The sequence below is a fragment of the Rhea americana genome, unplaced genomic scaffold, assembly GCF_003343005.1.
Source record: "Rhea americana isolate MKP2758 unplaced genomic scaffold, rheAme1 scaffold_9, whole genome shotgun sequence".
NCBI lineage: Eukaryota > Metazoa > Chordata > Aves > Rheiformes > Rheidae > Rhea > Rhea americana.
This window is the reverse complement of record NW_028187088.1, coordinates 5489735-5506472: the sequence shown is the minus strand read 5'-3', so window position 1 is coordinate 5506472 and position 16738 is coordinate 5489735. Positions and strand designations below refer to the sequence as shown.

The window sequence follows — 16738 nt, the reverse complement described above, 5'->3', positions numbered from 1 at the left end:
TGTAAAGCTCACCAGCTCTTCCATTTTTTTGAGACACAGTTTATTTGGTCCCATTTTGCTTCCACTCATTACAGTACAGTAAGATTTGAATTTTACTTCCAGCTTCATTGGGTTAATTTCCATTTCCAAACTTTGCTACATATTAACTTTCTTTTGCTCCTGTGTTCACTGTCGTTGTCCTAATTGAAATTAAAGGCCAAATACTCATTTGATTTCCTGGTTATACCTAAAATTGCAACTAATCCCAACCCCATCTTCCTTGTGGACCACTTCCATTTTTCCTCCTTTTTTTTTCCTTACTCACACAAAGAATACAGCTGTTTGCTTTCTTTTCCTCTGTAAAATCTAACTCAGCATGAACTTTGGCAATGTTTACTTTATCCTCACACTTTCTGACCTCACACTTTCTGTTCTCCAAGCCAGTTTTCTTTTTTCATAGTTTCTCAGTTTATTCCTAACATTTTTTTTTTTGGAGGCAATTATCCACTCAGTAACATCTTAAGCCTTTCATGCAAAATATTACACAGGCCTCGCCATTATTAGTGGCAGCTATTTTTCAAACCTCTCCAGAAAGACAAAAAATCTTCCATAAAGAAAATTGCCTAGAGTGCTTTTCTCGCTTGCTTAATATTACGGGACTCCCCCGTGATGTGGGCAAGCAACTGCTGTGCCCTAGGCTGGAGCCACTGGGCCTCCTCACGGTGCCAGCCTCAGAGGCCTGCTCTGCTGAAAGGCTGGAGCATTACCCTGCATTGCCAAGGCTATCGTGGTCTCTGCCGTTTCCCGCTGCTAAACCTTATGCATTTTTAGAAGTTTAATGGAACTGAACTGCAGTCTCAGCGAGGATCCACATTTCATTTCGTTCTCTCTAGATGGTGACACCACTTCAACCAAAGCTATTTTTATAATCCGTGTTACATTCCCCAGCCCTGAGTTCACAGTAACAAGGGACTTGACCTGGAATATTGCTTTGGCAGTTCTGGCTGACAGTGAAAAAAAAAAAGGGGGGGGGGATTCTGGGTAATGGAAGAGCACCAAGGTGAGAGAAAACAAAGAAAGAATATACTAAATCATCACAAAACAAGAGTCTTTCTACTTGGAACTCTTTATACAGAACAGAGCACTCGGCTAGGCCCAGCTCCTTCAACAGAAACCCCTTTTTACATGCTGTTTCTAACTTGTTCTCTCCCAGTGCATACCCCAATAACACTATAAAGTTCACAAGCAGAAAAAAAAGGATAAAAAGAGTTTTTTCTCCATCTGACATTATTTCAGTTCTGTCCTTTTCTACGAACATTAAGTATTTTTGTCATTTTTTGAAAAGAAAATAAGAAAGAAATATAAAATCATTTCCATACAATTAACTGCACTGAATGGAGTATAAACAAAACAGATGCTTGTTTCACTGCTGCAATATTTAGGGTTGGGGAGCAGATCAGCAGCTACAACTCTAAGGTAAAGGATGAGTGAAACTCACACTGACATCTGCTTATATGCACTTCACCAGCATATATGATCTTTCCAGCCCGTTGTCTGGAATAAAAGTTATCCTTGCCCTTCTAACCATGAACCCCCAACATAACTGGTACAAGCAGAATCAAGCTAATTCTGTCACAGTATAAACAGAGGGAGTAAGAGATTCAATGCAACTATATAAAAAAATTGAAAACATGGAAAAGATGAAAACCCTCCATAAACTTTCAGGTGAAAGTATATGGTCAAGTCAAGATGTCCCATAAGTTTGGGAAGTGCTCTATGCCTCAAACTCTCAAAGACATAAGAAGAACATCCCCAGCACTTCTCTAATTCATTTATACATCCACATACTTCAGATGCAGGATTAGTTACATCCTTCCACTTTAGTCTGCACAGAAAACAGCTCTACACCATAGAACATGATCCAGAAACTCAACTGATTACCAGCTCCAGTGAAGGACTTCCAGCAGTTTTGTCTATATGGACACACTCGGAATACAAGAATTGGTTTTGTTGCTAAAAGGTGCCATGACTACTTATCTAGCTAGCTACAAGGCCACTGTCAAATCTGGAACCAAAGGAGCAACACAGGTGATGCTACTGATACCCAACTGCACCATGAAGTCATCACCTTTCAGAGGGAAAAGCATAGCAACTCACCAAACTGCTTCAGGGATGAAAGTATGTGTTGGATAGAGGTGTAGCTAACATGGTAAGAAGACGACCAATTTGATCCCATTATATCATAAAGTTTACATCAATTCACTTGAAGCTACAATAAAAAACTAAACAGGGACAGGAAAATTTGATTGTGTCCTACTCTGGTTTCCTCCATATATATGCTATATGGGTGGACAAAGTCCTTTCCAGTGCAGTTCTTGCAGATGTTAAAGCTAATTCTTTAATGTGCCTCTGGGGAGGAAAGGTACTTCTCTCAGACTACCATGTTATATTCCACAGACTATTCTGCAGCTTGCCAGTAAGGGATACTTGCAGAGTCCACTCATTATCTGACACTTCACCTTCTCAGGGCAGCTGGGCCCACAAAGCCAAGTTTCTCAACTGAGAGGAAAGAACTGATGAAGCTGCCCTATATCAGAAAAAGCTATGTTATTAGCCAAACAAGAGAGCTACCTGAAAGCCAAGAGCCGCTTATCAAACAATCAATACATCAGTTTAAAAATCCACAAACAACATCCAAAATAGGACACATTTTAAAACCTGGTTCTGTATTTTGGAAGAGCAATGGGCTGTGAACTTTACATAGATCATCTGAATGGAACTGTTTTCCTAACAGGACAGGCTGCTTTAGCTGTTGCGTGAAAGCTGCCAGAGTCCTTTATTTATCTCAGCCTTGACAGCCTTCCTCCTGTAAATGAAATCGTGTGATCAGAGATAACATTCTTGCATTGAACTGCTCCTTGCTCAAATGAATGTGTCCTTTTCTGTGTCATGATTTCAGCAACCTTGGGGGTTACTGGAAGGCTTGAGAAGCTCTTCCTGGACAGAGTTCCCTATCTATTATCCATGAGGACTACCTAGCTCTCCAAAACTTACAAATTAGTCCCATAAGCTAGATAAAGCCTTGCTCAGGTTGATTCCTGAGGTAATGTTTGCTGAAGAGATAGGAGAAACCTGGAAACTTGGGAATAATGAAGCCCTCCCCACAGAGAAACTACCTGCCTTTGCCCAAATCTTTTCTCTGTGGTACTGTATCAGAATTTGTTTTTCATAATCATGCAGTACCTCTATATTTTCTCTTCTTAGTAATATCTGTTAAGACTGCAAGGTCTTTATGGTAATTATCATCTCTTATAAAGTGTGGGTCCACTACTTCACACATAAGTGCCCAGTCTCAGCTGGGGCTTGGGGAGTTACAGCAATTCAAATAAAGGAAACTCCTGCAGAAGAGGCAATGAATTAACACATCTCCCCAGAAAATTTTCATTCTGGATTTCTTGAATCTTGCGCTTTTATGATAATCTGAAACATTGTACCTGTTTGTTTGCATTCCTCTCTTCCAAACTCTTCAGTTACCTTCGACCTTCACAGAATTGTTAGAGAACACCACTACGTCAGACAAAAATAGCTCCTATGGAAACAACGGCGTGTTATATATGACAAAAGAAGGGAGATGGAAACTAGTCTGCCGGAGTATAAACATAATGCAGTGAACTCTGGGTCAGAAATACTACATGTCCTAAGATACCATTGCCAATAAGATTTTAAAAACATCGTTTGAGTAAGGTTTCTGAAGTTTGTTTACAGTTCAATGAATATAGAGAAGAAAGTGAGTGAGATCTGATATTTTGGCTTCTCATTTTTCATCTGTGTTAATGTCAGATTAAGTTTCTGTTTTTTTCCCACAAGTTTCATCCTCACCCACCCCAATTTCACTAACTGCCTCTTTGTAGTTCAAATCTACTTCTCATCCAAGTGCCTTGAAATGTTTTAGAAGTATTAGTATATTAAAACAAATCTATTTTTGAGGTAGATAAGTACTGTAGAGGTGTTACACAAGTCCAGACACAGAGAGATTAAATACCAGCAGATCAGTCTTGCAACAGATGACTGTCAGTGCCAGAAACAGGATCCAGTATGCCCAACATCAAGCCTTTCGCTCTCAACGTAAGTCAAGACAAAAGATTTTGAAATAAAAAGTGACTAAAATCTGCCAGATTTTAAGTCTTTTATAATTATTACACAATGTACGTGAACAGGTTCAGCAAAGGTGCCTCCTACAAGATGCTCGGTGTGCTTAGCACACTGTTAGCTTAAAGAAACTCAAAACTGCTAAGCATTTTTACAGCATATATTTTATCTTCTTTCCTGGTGTGTACTAAAAATGGAATTCTTACTATATAGGTATGGTTTTGGATGCTGCAAATATTGAAGTAGTAAGTCAGTTAAGTGCAGCTGATTTCTTTTGAGATATGTAACCAGAAATCCCTTCCTTAATCCTCTCCAAAATTAGTATCTAGCTACTGTTAACAGTTTTTGCATTGCACAGTATGAGATATATACAACATGTAGCTGGCAACTCTTAACTGACCTGCAGAAGTATATTAAATTTTTTTTTTTTTTTTATTTTTTTTTTGAGGTTTAGGAAGAAGTATAAAGTTTTAACTCTGGATTCATCTACTCTTTAGAATCACATCCTCTCTTTTAAGAAGTATCTCCAAGAAACCACCAAAAAGACACCAACAGGTGTGGTGAATTCTTGTCAGTGCTTGTTCACATAGCCTCTTATCACATACTTCAGAACCACACATAACCTGATAGGATCCACTGAATTTTAAGAAGCACATCCTCAAAGCCAGAAGAAGTAAAGTAATACCTGTTCACATACAGACAGTCATGCATTTATTTGAAAATAAATACAGAAAAGTCATCAAGTATCAATGTTATTTTGATACAATGCCTCAAATTTCTATCTTCCTATTTTCTATGGTATTCGCAAGCCTTCAGGGAGACTGAATTACCAACAAATCTTGAATTTTCTGATGTCTGCATTTCAAGATTGATTCGTAGCACTTATGTTCAGTTAAATCATTTCAAGTTTGATCCATAACAATTATGTTCGGCCAAATATGAAAGCTCTGAATTGAGAGAGAACAGTATAAGGAGCAATACAAAATATATTCATAAGCAAGATATCCAGAATGTCCATACGCAGGATTCAAAATGAGCTCAAATCTGAAGATGACCTTGCTGAAATTCTTTTGTAATGCACACACATGGGTAACATTCAATAACAACTAGGTAATCTTCCTGAAATGTATGCTCTACTGAGCCAAAGCTATTGAGTTTGAGATGGGAATTGTGCAAATGCAAACTATTTTATGCAGGTCAAATTAGATTAACTGTCCTTAAATTGACATTTAAAACCTAAGAAACTAAGGATCAGATGCAGAACAGAATGGCAGCTCTTTCTAGCCAACTACGAGAAAGAAAGCTTTGCCACTGAGCAGCCAACGTGCCCGAGACCTCTACTACCATATCAAATCGTAATCCACAAACTGTCACTTGAGCAGTTCTTACAAGCAGGTCAGAGAACTGCAAAGAGCAATAGGGAGATTAAATTGTACACACAAAAAGGTGGTTTATTTAAATATCCTCTTATACAGAAATCCCCAGTAGAGAGTTACTAGATAACCAGCACTAATAACAGTGCTGTCCAGGAAGTTTTATAACTTACTTAATAGCACATAAAATAAAATTTCTTAGGACTCCTACTGATAGCTACTGGTTCCCTATGTAATGATGAGGTGCAGAGAGGCCCACAAAACCATTCTCATCTGTATGGGAATAAGTGACAGCTAAAACATTCAAGGAATTCTGAAATCCCACAAACAGTTGTATGAAGGTATGAGCCCTCCTCCACACATTCCAGCATCTCCAGCTGGAATCATATTCTTCGTATCTCAAATACTGTCAGCAAATGTGGAAGCCCATTCTCTTCATAACTATACAAACAAATTAGAATGACCACTGAATGAAATCAGTAATTTATGTGTTTAATTTACAAATATTACAGTATTTTCCTCTGTCCCCACACTATTTGGTTAAAAGAGGGTTCAGCGTTGTCAAAAAAGACACTGAAAAATCTTGGTCCCCTACAACTGGCCTAAAACCAGTTGTCAGTTTGGTTTGACCTTACCTTTCTTCATTTTTATTGGAAGTAGGCAAAAGTGAATATAATTAATCAGTTTTATTTCAAAGTTATCTTTAATTTATTCTTGTGACTTGAAAACAAAACAGAAATCATCCCCAGCTCATACTAAGGTTTGAGGTATATATGGTGCTTTTCATATGCAGAATAGTGAAGTGTTATTATTAAATAATGAAAACTTAAAGCTCAGTATATGGCTTAACAGTATAGCAAAGCTGCCTTCGTTACAGCAGAGGTATAGAACAATCCAAGAATGTAGTTATTCTTGACTCCTGGGAAGTGTCCAGCACTGTGGATGGGAGGTGGGATAGAGAAACAGGGGAAGGGAGGTATTAGGTCACCTAATCCATGCCCCAGTGAACACTGCTGAGGTTGGTTTTCCTCACTAAATCTTTTCTGGCAGAAAATTGTAACATTTGCATGGATTTCATTCTTACTTCTGCTAAAACAAGCTATCAGCACTAGAGATATAAAACTCACATATTAATTTATATTTTTAAGTCAGTTAAGTGTTACCATGTCCATGATCCAGGTATACTGGTAAGCCAGTAATACATTACTTATCACTTTCCATTTGGTTGGTATCATTTAAGGTGTCTGAACGCCTTCCAATGCTTTGATCAACTCTATCATATGCTGCCTGGCATGGTTTTAATTTCCTGAGAGAAGCTGAGCGTGGGAAGGCTGGAGAGCACTGAAGGATAATCTGGCTAAAGATAACATTACTCTGCAGGCATAAATTCTGTCCTGGCAGTTATTAAAGGTATATTACCTCAAAGAAGCACCTGGGATGAGTCCCACCCAGGGACTGGGAAGGGAAAGAAGGAAAGGAGAGAAAGGTCACCTTGTATTTTAAAGTCATGAAGACCTTAGTTCGTGGGGTTTTCCCCCATAATTGGAATTTTTTTCTTTGTTTCTTTAAATCCCTTTGGAATTGACATTTAAGAGTGACTGTCCAATAGTAATCCAAAGGGTAAGTCACCCTCTCAAGGTGTTGGAAAGAAACCTCCTCTTCCTTCTCTGCTACATAAGACTTCAGAGAGTCATTCACTGCAGCATTTGTTTTTAAGCTCATGTTCAGCAGCCCTCTGAAACCTTTTGTTTCACCAAGAGGTATCAGACATACGATTCCTCTTGTGCAAGTAGCACATTCTAGCAAAAAGCTGAACCAAGGTCATTTCCATCCAAAAATAATAGAGGAACCTATTACTACATACAAGGCTTATTTTTTTAATAGAAATCAGTATTTCCAGTTCCACCTCTGATTTTGGAAAATGTTTTGATCATGGAAGAACAAACAATCAGCAACTAGAAATTTTATCAGACATAAGAAAATAATCTGGAATATCATGTGATCTCTGCTTCCTGTCCAAATTATTATCAGGTTAAAAAAACAAACAAACAATCAAACAAACAAAAAACCCACAGCCTTCAAATTCAGTAATTAGTCATGATTGTATGGATCTCTTCCTTCAGCTACTGAGCTAACCATTGTCTCTTCCATTGCAATTTGCTACAGATTTCCATAATTAATGGACCTCAGAACTTATTTGGATGCTAGCTCTGTTGTTACTTGATTTCTATCATTTGTTTCAAGATTATGAAGTGCTGCAAATGAAACAGGCTAAAAGCTGAGGCTGGCAGTCACAGGAAAATAGATGGGGGTATACTCATCCTAAGGGAAAACCCTGTATGTGCCGGACAACACAGACACTTGCTCCCCCGTTCTGTTGCAGATCCTCCCTATTATCTCCATTTATCCCACATATTCTTGTATAATTTGAAAAGTGAATGAATATTCAAATCCAGCCAGAGCTTCGCACCTTAGTGGGAATTTTTCTGAAATTAAGAAAGTTCCATTATATAAGTATATAGATAGGTATTATCCAGAATCTACCACAGTTCGAAAAACAAAGCTTCCAAAAGGCACATTACTGACTGAAGATGACTTACATATCAGTTTTATGTTTTAAATCAGCAAGTTACCCAAGCCTGAAAGTAGTGAAATATCTCAGGTTAAAAAAAAGAAAAAAAAATCCTATTTTTAAACAGTTCTATTCCCAAGCTGTCAGATAAACTTCTGTAACAGCAGAAAGGACATTACAAAATTTTCCAAAAAAAGAAAACACAGAATTCTGGGATGACTGCAAACATGAGAAATGTCAGACTAAACATACATTTTTGAGAGACGATGTAAGCAACTAAACTGAGCATAGAAGTGTCATCTTATCCTTAAAGAGCATCTGCCCTGTTTAGTTTGGAAAGTCGAAGCTCTACATCACTAGGATCAGCTCAGTAACCACTACTCCACCTTCCTCCATAAACACACTTCATAGAAGCCGAAGAATATGTTAGATGTTGATTTTATGGTTTCCATTCCTACTCTTCAGATCATTTCTGCTTATTTTTTTTAAGTTTGTTTTTCTCCCCTTGTTTCCATGACGTATTTTAAGATACATTACAAACTACATATCATAATATTTTATGTTCCTGTCCACAAGCAGGTGGTAAAACTATCACTGGCTTGTTTTAATTGGTGTACAGATACATAGACATTCAGAAAACCTATGATCTTACTTCTAAAAGTAACTAATGTCTTCTCATCACTGTTACAGGATATTAGAGGAAAAGAACTGTATGCAGCAGTTATTTTGCTTTCTCCCACATCTGATGAGGCAGCTCAGTATGTCTAAAATTTGAAATAGCTTGTATACACTAGGATTTCTACACTGCCCTAGTAATATGTGTAGCAAAAAAAAAAAAAGGTTTATTCAATTGTTCTTCTTGGAAAAACGGCTACCAAAATCTACCTAATGAAGCAAACTGCTTTGGGATTCATCATGCACAGCATCTTAAGGACAACCTTCAAAGCCCAAATCTTAGAGTGAAGCTTCCAAATCACTGTTAATTCAGCCCACCTTCAGTGGAAGTCATCTGGTTTTCAAAGACACAAAAATCCACAATTCCCACAGATTTAGTATAACAAAAACATCTTTCTCTTACAGGTTTAAAGTGATTTACAAACTTAATTATGATATCTTGCTTTTAAAAAAATGTCCTAAAGAAAGTACTATTCATACAGTGAACTTCAGTCCTTCAGATTCAGTTCTGAGATGAATAATTGGAAGCATCTGTGTAAGATTTCTTGTGGATCATTTGTTTGGCAACTAAAAGTGAGGACAACAGCTGCAAAAAAGTATGCAATATCTCACTTTCCTTATCTGTAAGATGAAGATAATATCTAATCTATTTAACACAAGCTGCAAGGTCTAAGTAATGTTGAAGACCATCAAAAGTGATTGATGCAGCTGAAGGACAAATCTGCGAGTCGAGATTCCAGGACAGCATATTCTGAAAAATCAATGTGTTCTCTTCACAGAACTGTAGGCAAAGAGCATGTACGCTCAGTAAGAACTCTTCTGGGACCAAACCTTGAAAGTTTAAAAAGAACAGTATTTGAGATATTTTGAAGTAGATATCTTAGCGTAGAAGGGAGGAGGAAGGGTAGCAATGAATAAAGAAGTGCTTGAAAAAGATTCAGTTTTGTTTCATGAAAAAAAAATAACTTTAACAAAACATGGCCGGGTCATGGAAGAAGTTCTCTGCTCACATCCCTCTCCCATCTAGTGGGGTGAGATACAGAGCTCAACTCATACATACAGTTTAGTAAGAAGACACTAGAAGTCATTAGACTGGACAAGAAGTATAAACGCAGAAACAGAGAGTGTGACAGATCTGTGTAGGCTTCACAAAAAATGAGGTGAGAGTCCATGGGAGTTCTCCCATTACACAAATATTTGGTTTCTACAATTTCTAACTACAAACAGTGCCTCCTACACTGCTACAGTAAATCTGATTTCACTGTAATAGGTTCAGAAAATAACCCCTCCGCCTACCCTTTAAAAAAAAATCCTTAAAGCAAATGTTTGATTCTGGAGAGCAGATAAGCACTCATAAAGTTAATGCGTTTCCTGATGCAGAACAGTGAAGGCTGTTCCAGTGGTGCATCAAAATGACATTTCCAATTCATGCAGGAACACATAAAGTTGTACACTGAACAGTGATGGCTCCTTTTCAGAACTGAAGGCCCATTTTAGTTTCAAAATCAGGACTTCTGACAGCAGTAAAGAAAAATAAAAGGCAATTTAAAAGGCATAAAGTGATTACTTCCTCCAAAGAGGGGGATTCTACATTCAACAGAATTGGTTTCCTGTTGCAATTCTGTGATTTACTATTTAAACATAACTACTCCGAATCAACCTGAAAGACGTGTCATTTACAATGAGAGTCTCAGAAGTCATCTGCTATTACAAGCTTTAAGTTGTCAACAGTACAGTAAGAAGCACGTGAGAAGCATGCAAGAGAAGGCATGAATGGAAGGATGCCTTAACGTAGACTAATCCGATGCATCTTTGAGAACGACAAAATGCATCTCAAAACCCTGACCCCGCTTCCTGTGTTGGTGAGTCTTGAGGAAAGGAGGCCATCTCCTCACCTGCCGTTCTCACAAGTGGAGAGTGCCATGTGGCTAGAACTCAAGAATGGATGTGGCCCTAGGGCTCCACACCTGGTTACACACTTTACCCTCACACCTAAACATACCAGCATCAAAGCTGCTGCTCTACAAATAATAGAAAAAAGATCCTACCCAAAAGCTTACCTTTTTACAACAGATGTAAAGGTTATGCTTCCCTGTCCCTGAACGTTGACTTGTTCACGTTCTTTCTCTCCCCTCACAAATTTGTTTCACTGCCTTTTTTTATGGAGTGCCACAGGGAGGTCTGGCCTTTAGCAAAGCACACAAATCAATCTCCCAAATCAGCAAAAGTCAGTGAAGCCACAACATTGACAGTACATCTGTCCAAAGCAGACTTTGCCCAACCAGTCAACTGTTTGGTAGCAGGGTTCTTAAAAGCTTTTCCACAGAAATGTGTAATGCCATCAGCCCCTGTGCAGTACATCCTGCACACTGACCAAATCACAACGTAGCAGCAAAATAAAAAAGAGATGCACAAGTAGCCTGAAAAGTTACCAAATCCATCACTTGCCATAGCAGAACTGCCCCCTCCAGAAGTCTCTGTAGTTACAGACAGCACATGCCATGGAGCTCCCCCAAACTTCTTTTGAAAGAATATTCTAGCTTGCTAGATCTAGTCTGTTCACTCTCCCCCAAAAACTTATCCCCCACAGCATTCCTTACCTGGAACAAGTGGAGGTTTTTGACAAGGGGGATGACAAAGAAAAACTCAGAAACCTGAAGATTGTTTGGAATTTATTCCCTTGAACATTTCAAAACATTTGAACAAATAGTGTATTGATTTCACAGCAGAGGAAAACCAAATATTACATAATTTAGAGACATACACCCAAACCAAAACCAGCTTAAAAATAACTGCATAAATCAAAATCTTCAAAGAGACTATATAATGGAGACATGAGGCATTTCTGAGCACTAATCATCTTACTTGAACATTAATTGTCACCGAGCTTATTTTATGCAAACTCCCTCCTTTTCTCTGAGGGAAACTTAAACTCCCTTGAAAGGTCATTTCTCAGATTTTGCTTTTCAAAAATACAGATGCTTTAATGCTCCCAGGCAATTGAAAAATCCAACTTTTTAATACAAACTTATTATTATTTTTCTAAGACACAGAAGCATTTAATGTAGCTCTTGGAAGTGCCCAGAAAAATTCATATCACCCTTCAGAACATACACATACAAACAATAAACAAATATTTCAGTGGAACAAATCCACAGGTCTGAAAGCTGGAAAAAAAGATGGAATAGGGAGCCTGCTACTCCCAGGGAAAAGTGTTCTTAGCAGGATCCAGTTATGAGCACATACTGTGGACTCCGCTATTCTATATATATCCTTCCTCAGTCCCCCAAACTTTTATGGTTTTTCAGTGCAGCTCTACTGGGTCAGCTGCATTTCCACACATTAGAGCAAATAACTTCTCAGTCATGTCTTTGCTTTTCCAAATTTTCTGGTCTTCAACTTGCTGGTCTTTTAGCATTCTCCTTTCTTCCATCCCAAAGCCACCCAAATCCTGGTAAGAACACTGACAAGGAACACGATGGACTGGGAACAGTCAAGCACATATCCTAAGAGCTCGCTATTGAATGATCATTCACTGGGCACTGAGACTTGGTCTAATCATGCAACCCACGCACTTTCCTCAGCTTCCAAAAATACAGGGCCTAGCTCTTGAGTTTATATTTTAAATTTTTCAACACAAAGAAATAAATCTTTCATAAATTTCTCTGGAACTGTATAAAACCTCATTAAAGGGTTCAGATAATGTGTATGTCTGCAGAAGACACCACCACTGTTCCTCCAAACAGAAAAGACAACCTTCAAGGCACAGCAGTAAAGGAACTACCATCCTTTCACACTTACCATACAGAAATACGGATTTCTGTATAAATGTGTGGGCAAGCAATCTTCATGCTTGGTAGTTTAAAATGAAGGCACCACATACAGAACACTGTCACAAAATCAGAGGTTGCTTTATCTTATGCAACTTAATACTTAAAATGCACCAAATTAAAATAAAAACAAAAGCCAAATGTGAACAATCATGAAAAGAAGTGACTGAGTGGCAGATTCCATTAAGATATGTTTGTCTGTATGAGCTAACAGTATTGCTTCTAGCTGAATCATGTTCACAAATAAGGCATGCGCAATGTATGCAGAATTGTAAAAGGGCAAGGTTTATGAGCAAGAAGCCTAGTTATATATAGAAATATATAAACTTTATTTACACTGCATAACACAAAAGTAGAACTGTGTGCAAATAATATTGCATGTATTCAGAAAGATTCATGAGAATTGTACAGATAGTAAGATCCTTCTGAAAATGTGGCTCACATAATTTACCTTTACGGGCATGCAATGTAGAGGAACTGCCACCTTTTTCTAACCCTGAAAGTCAGCAAAAGAATTTCCTCTCTGTAAAGACAACCTTTGCTTCTATATACAACAAATTACATATTAGGAGTCTACCACATACAGCTTTGCTCAGAGTATTGCTCATTGAAAGCACTTAAGGCACATCCATAGGAGGATGTTAAACACTATATATTTCTGTGATTTTACAGCAGGATACTATTTTCAATTTTTCAATTTTTCACACTATGGCTTATATTTGGTTTCTTAAATCTTTCCCTGTAACTTCTAACTTTCATAAGTAAATATTGCAAAAATCTCATGACTTGCCTTTTAACTGTCGTATGTTTTGAAGTATTAATTTCCCTAGCAGGTCTTTCCTTTCTGAACTCCCTGCTGTCGGTAAGGAGGGAAATGTATTTCTCTGAGAACACAAGCCTGGAATGGGAAACATCTTACAACAAAACATCACTGCCCAAATTCGCCCCAAGAAGCATTATCATAAACCTGATATGGAAAAAGACTGTTCCAAGTCCATCTGTCAAGAAAGAGCTCAAAGTTCAGAAATATGTTCTTACAGACCTTTATAACAAACAGAAAAACAGCATTTGCATTAAAAGCACATTCAAACCATATAAAATACTGCAAATAATATTCAGAAAATCCAAGACAGCAGTTACAGATTATCAAAGGGAGAGACAGTTGAAAGGCAAGGTTTTTTTCCCTTGGCAATAGCAGCAATTTTGGCACAAAGGCAAGTGCGGAAAAGAGAGAACAGACAGACAAACAAGTACAGAGAAGGGTTACAGAGTCTACCACAAGCATGCCACAGTTCAGCAGGACCAAAAGCATAGTGACAGCATTCTCCAACTTCCTTTCCCAGGAGAGAAGGGCATTGCTCAAAAGCTTATTACCACTTGCCCAGTTGAAGGGTTGATCTGTATTGCAAAAGCCATTTTGAATAAAATCTGCCTTTAAACATCCCTTGTAACCGGCACAGAAGATGCCGTTCAGGCTCCTTAGTAAACCAGACAAAACCTTCACATAATCGTGATTCCAGCTGATTGCTATAAAATCTCAACTTGCATATCACAGATTGTGCCCTGCAGCTATAGCAATTACAATACAAGGGGTAGACAAAACACATTTAACACCAACCAGGACTGTGCCCACACACTGAGGCACTGACCTGTTTAGCAAAGTTAACACATGCCAACCAGGTTAGTAACATCCCACAAGAAAGTGCTTGTTGTGACCAGCCTTACCTCCGTTGACCACATATGAGTGGTCATCTGCTGAATGTTATTTTGGGTTTGCACATAGTTTAAGCTCCAGGTTGGCTAGAGAAGAAGATTCTAAACTGAGTGGCAGAGTGAAAGAGGTACCGACTGGAAGGGGAAAGCCCATGCAATTTACATTCATTTGGTATTCCATGCGCCTTTCACAAATCCTCAAATGCCCACTGAACAAGCACTTTGCTAACTCAGGACTGAATTTAACTCATACGGTATAAAACCTAAGAATAGCAAGAGTTTTTTGTCTTGTCTATTCCCTTTGATTGATGTTCCTGTTGTAAGCCTTCTTTTGTCTTCTAAGCTATCTTTTATATCTCCATCAAATACAAAATCTGTGCATTTCACACTTTTTTTCTACTTTCCTTTCAGAAGCAGCTTACACTCCACATGCAGGCTAAATCAATGTTTACCTCGCTACTAAAATTGCTTCAGACTTCAGGGTCTGAAACTGCTTGTACTGAATTTCATAGCACTTGCCTCACAGGAAGTTAAACAATTTCAGATAGACAGCTTGTATTTGGAGAGTCCATCAGAAGGGTGAAGTGGAGGTGTGGAAACAGGGCTCTGCCTCTATCTCCAATTCAAGCAGGTTTGTGCTTAAGGTATTGATCTACTCTACAGTGCAAGCAGAATGTCTAAAGTCTCTCTCACATACAATTTAATAAATTGAAATAAGGCATACACAAAGATAGTTCAAAGTTAGTTGTCACACAGACACGTAATCTTATAGCCTCCTTTTCATTATCCAGGAATAATGTCCTATTATTCCACTGTAATATCAAACTTAGTAATTCAAAAGTTCTTTTTTTTTCTTTTTTTTCTGTTCCCCCCCCCCCCAAAGCATACGAACTGTAAACACATCAGAGATGACCTGACCTAACCAGCAAGAACAGGAACATAGATGGCTATGGGGCATGACTGTTATACTGGCTAACAGAGAACTGACCTGCAGTTAATGAAACTGCAGGTTGCTTTTCAAGTGCATTGCATTTAGTCAGTATCTCCTCCTATTTCTTAATTGATTCCCAGGAGTTTTAAGATATACTTAGAACCTATTTCACAAAGAACATGAAATCTCAGCTGGTATTTTTTTTCTGGCAAAAAGGGGGAGAATGGCAGAGATAGTGCTTACTCTTTCAGCATGAAATGTACTTCTATCATGCACACATGAGCATGCAACATACTACACTGCCTTAAAGATGACCTAATATGACACAGCTAACCTGAGTATGTTTTAATGTACTTGTGCACTTGCAAGAAGTAGAGCTTTAAAAAGGCTAAAAGCTTTAAAAAGGATGCTACAAACAGTTTTGCACTGCTTTAAAAAATCAGAAAGCCAACAGAATCCTGTATTTCAAGTTCTGTCCTTTGACAAAAAGCCTGCCTGTTTTACTCCTCTGGAAACACTACAAATCTGCTACAGGATTGTGCCACGATTAGCTAAGGAGAACTAGAAATATTTTATCAGAGGTTTACAGCAAACTATGGCCTATCACTCATGTTACTTAGTGACCATTGAGATAGTATCTACTGAATGCTCATTTACAACTATGAGTAATTAAATTTGATCAGCTGGAATGACTAAACCAGAGGAAGAAGATCTTCTGTCAGCAGTTGCTTTGATAAACTGATTGATATACATAGCTAAACTTTCTTTCTTCCACTTCTCATACAAATAGCTTCACCCTATAAGATGCCTTCTACTCATATGAGATATTCTATGAACAGCAGATCCAAGAAATATCTTTCCATTCATCCAAAAGAGTATGTTCCCCATAAAAAACTTTTAGAAGAAGCAATTTCAGCTCTAGGTAGTTATGTAAAAAATGCTGTAGTTATGCCACCTGCATACTTAAAACCTACTTCACAGAGAATATGAAATCTCTGCTACAAACAGCATTTTACAAATGTCATTTTCACTATGTTTTTCCTTTCCTCCGTTTTGCCATTGGAAACATAAACAGAAGAGGAAACTATCTAGGTAACCATGCTTCAAGAATCAACTGCACACAGTAAAATAAATTTCTGGCAACTGATTTAGTTTTTCCATAGTATTCTGGACAGATTCTGGAAATCAAATCTCTCCCTTTTTCTAACATCACTAAATGAAAATTTAGGGGCCTGGCCAATGAGCATTTGTAGCATAGATATTTCTCCCGTGTTAGAAGGAATTAGAATTTTAAGTTAAAAGCCAAATATACTTCACAGTAAGCACACATTCACCACCCAATTCCCAAAGCCATGGCCAGGAGCAGCACAAATTCTGGCAGTGAGGGGAAAGCACCATGACCTGTCAGCACCATGAAATTCAAGGAATTTAAGGAATCCAACTCCATTAGCTGTCAAAGACACCCAGAATTCGAGAGACAATCTAGAGGTAACAGGATCTTTCCCATTCAAGTACC

General features: G+C 38.1%; 1 protein-coding gene across 1 annotated transcript in view; it reads right to left on the bottom strand.

The window, feature by feature from the left end:
- The window catches only part of MICAL3 (microtubule associated monooxygenase, calponin and LIM domain containing 3), a 182787-nt gene that overhangs the window by 52058 nt on the left and 113991 nt on the right, over positions 1-16738 (bottom strand). The window lies entirely within an intron of this gene.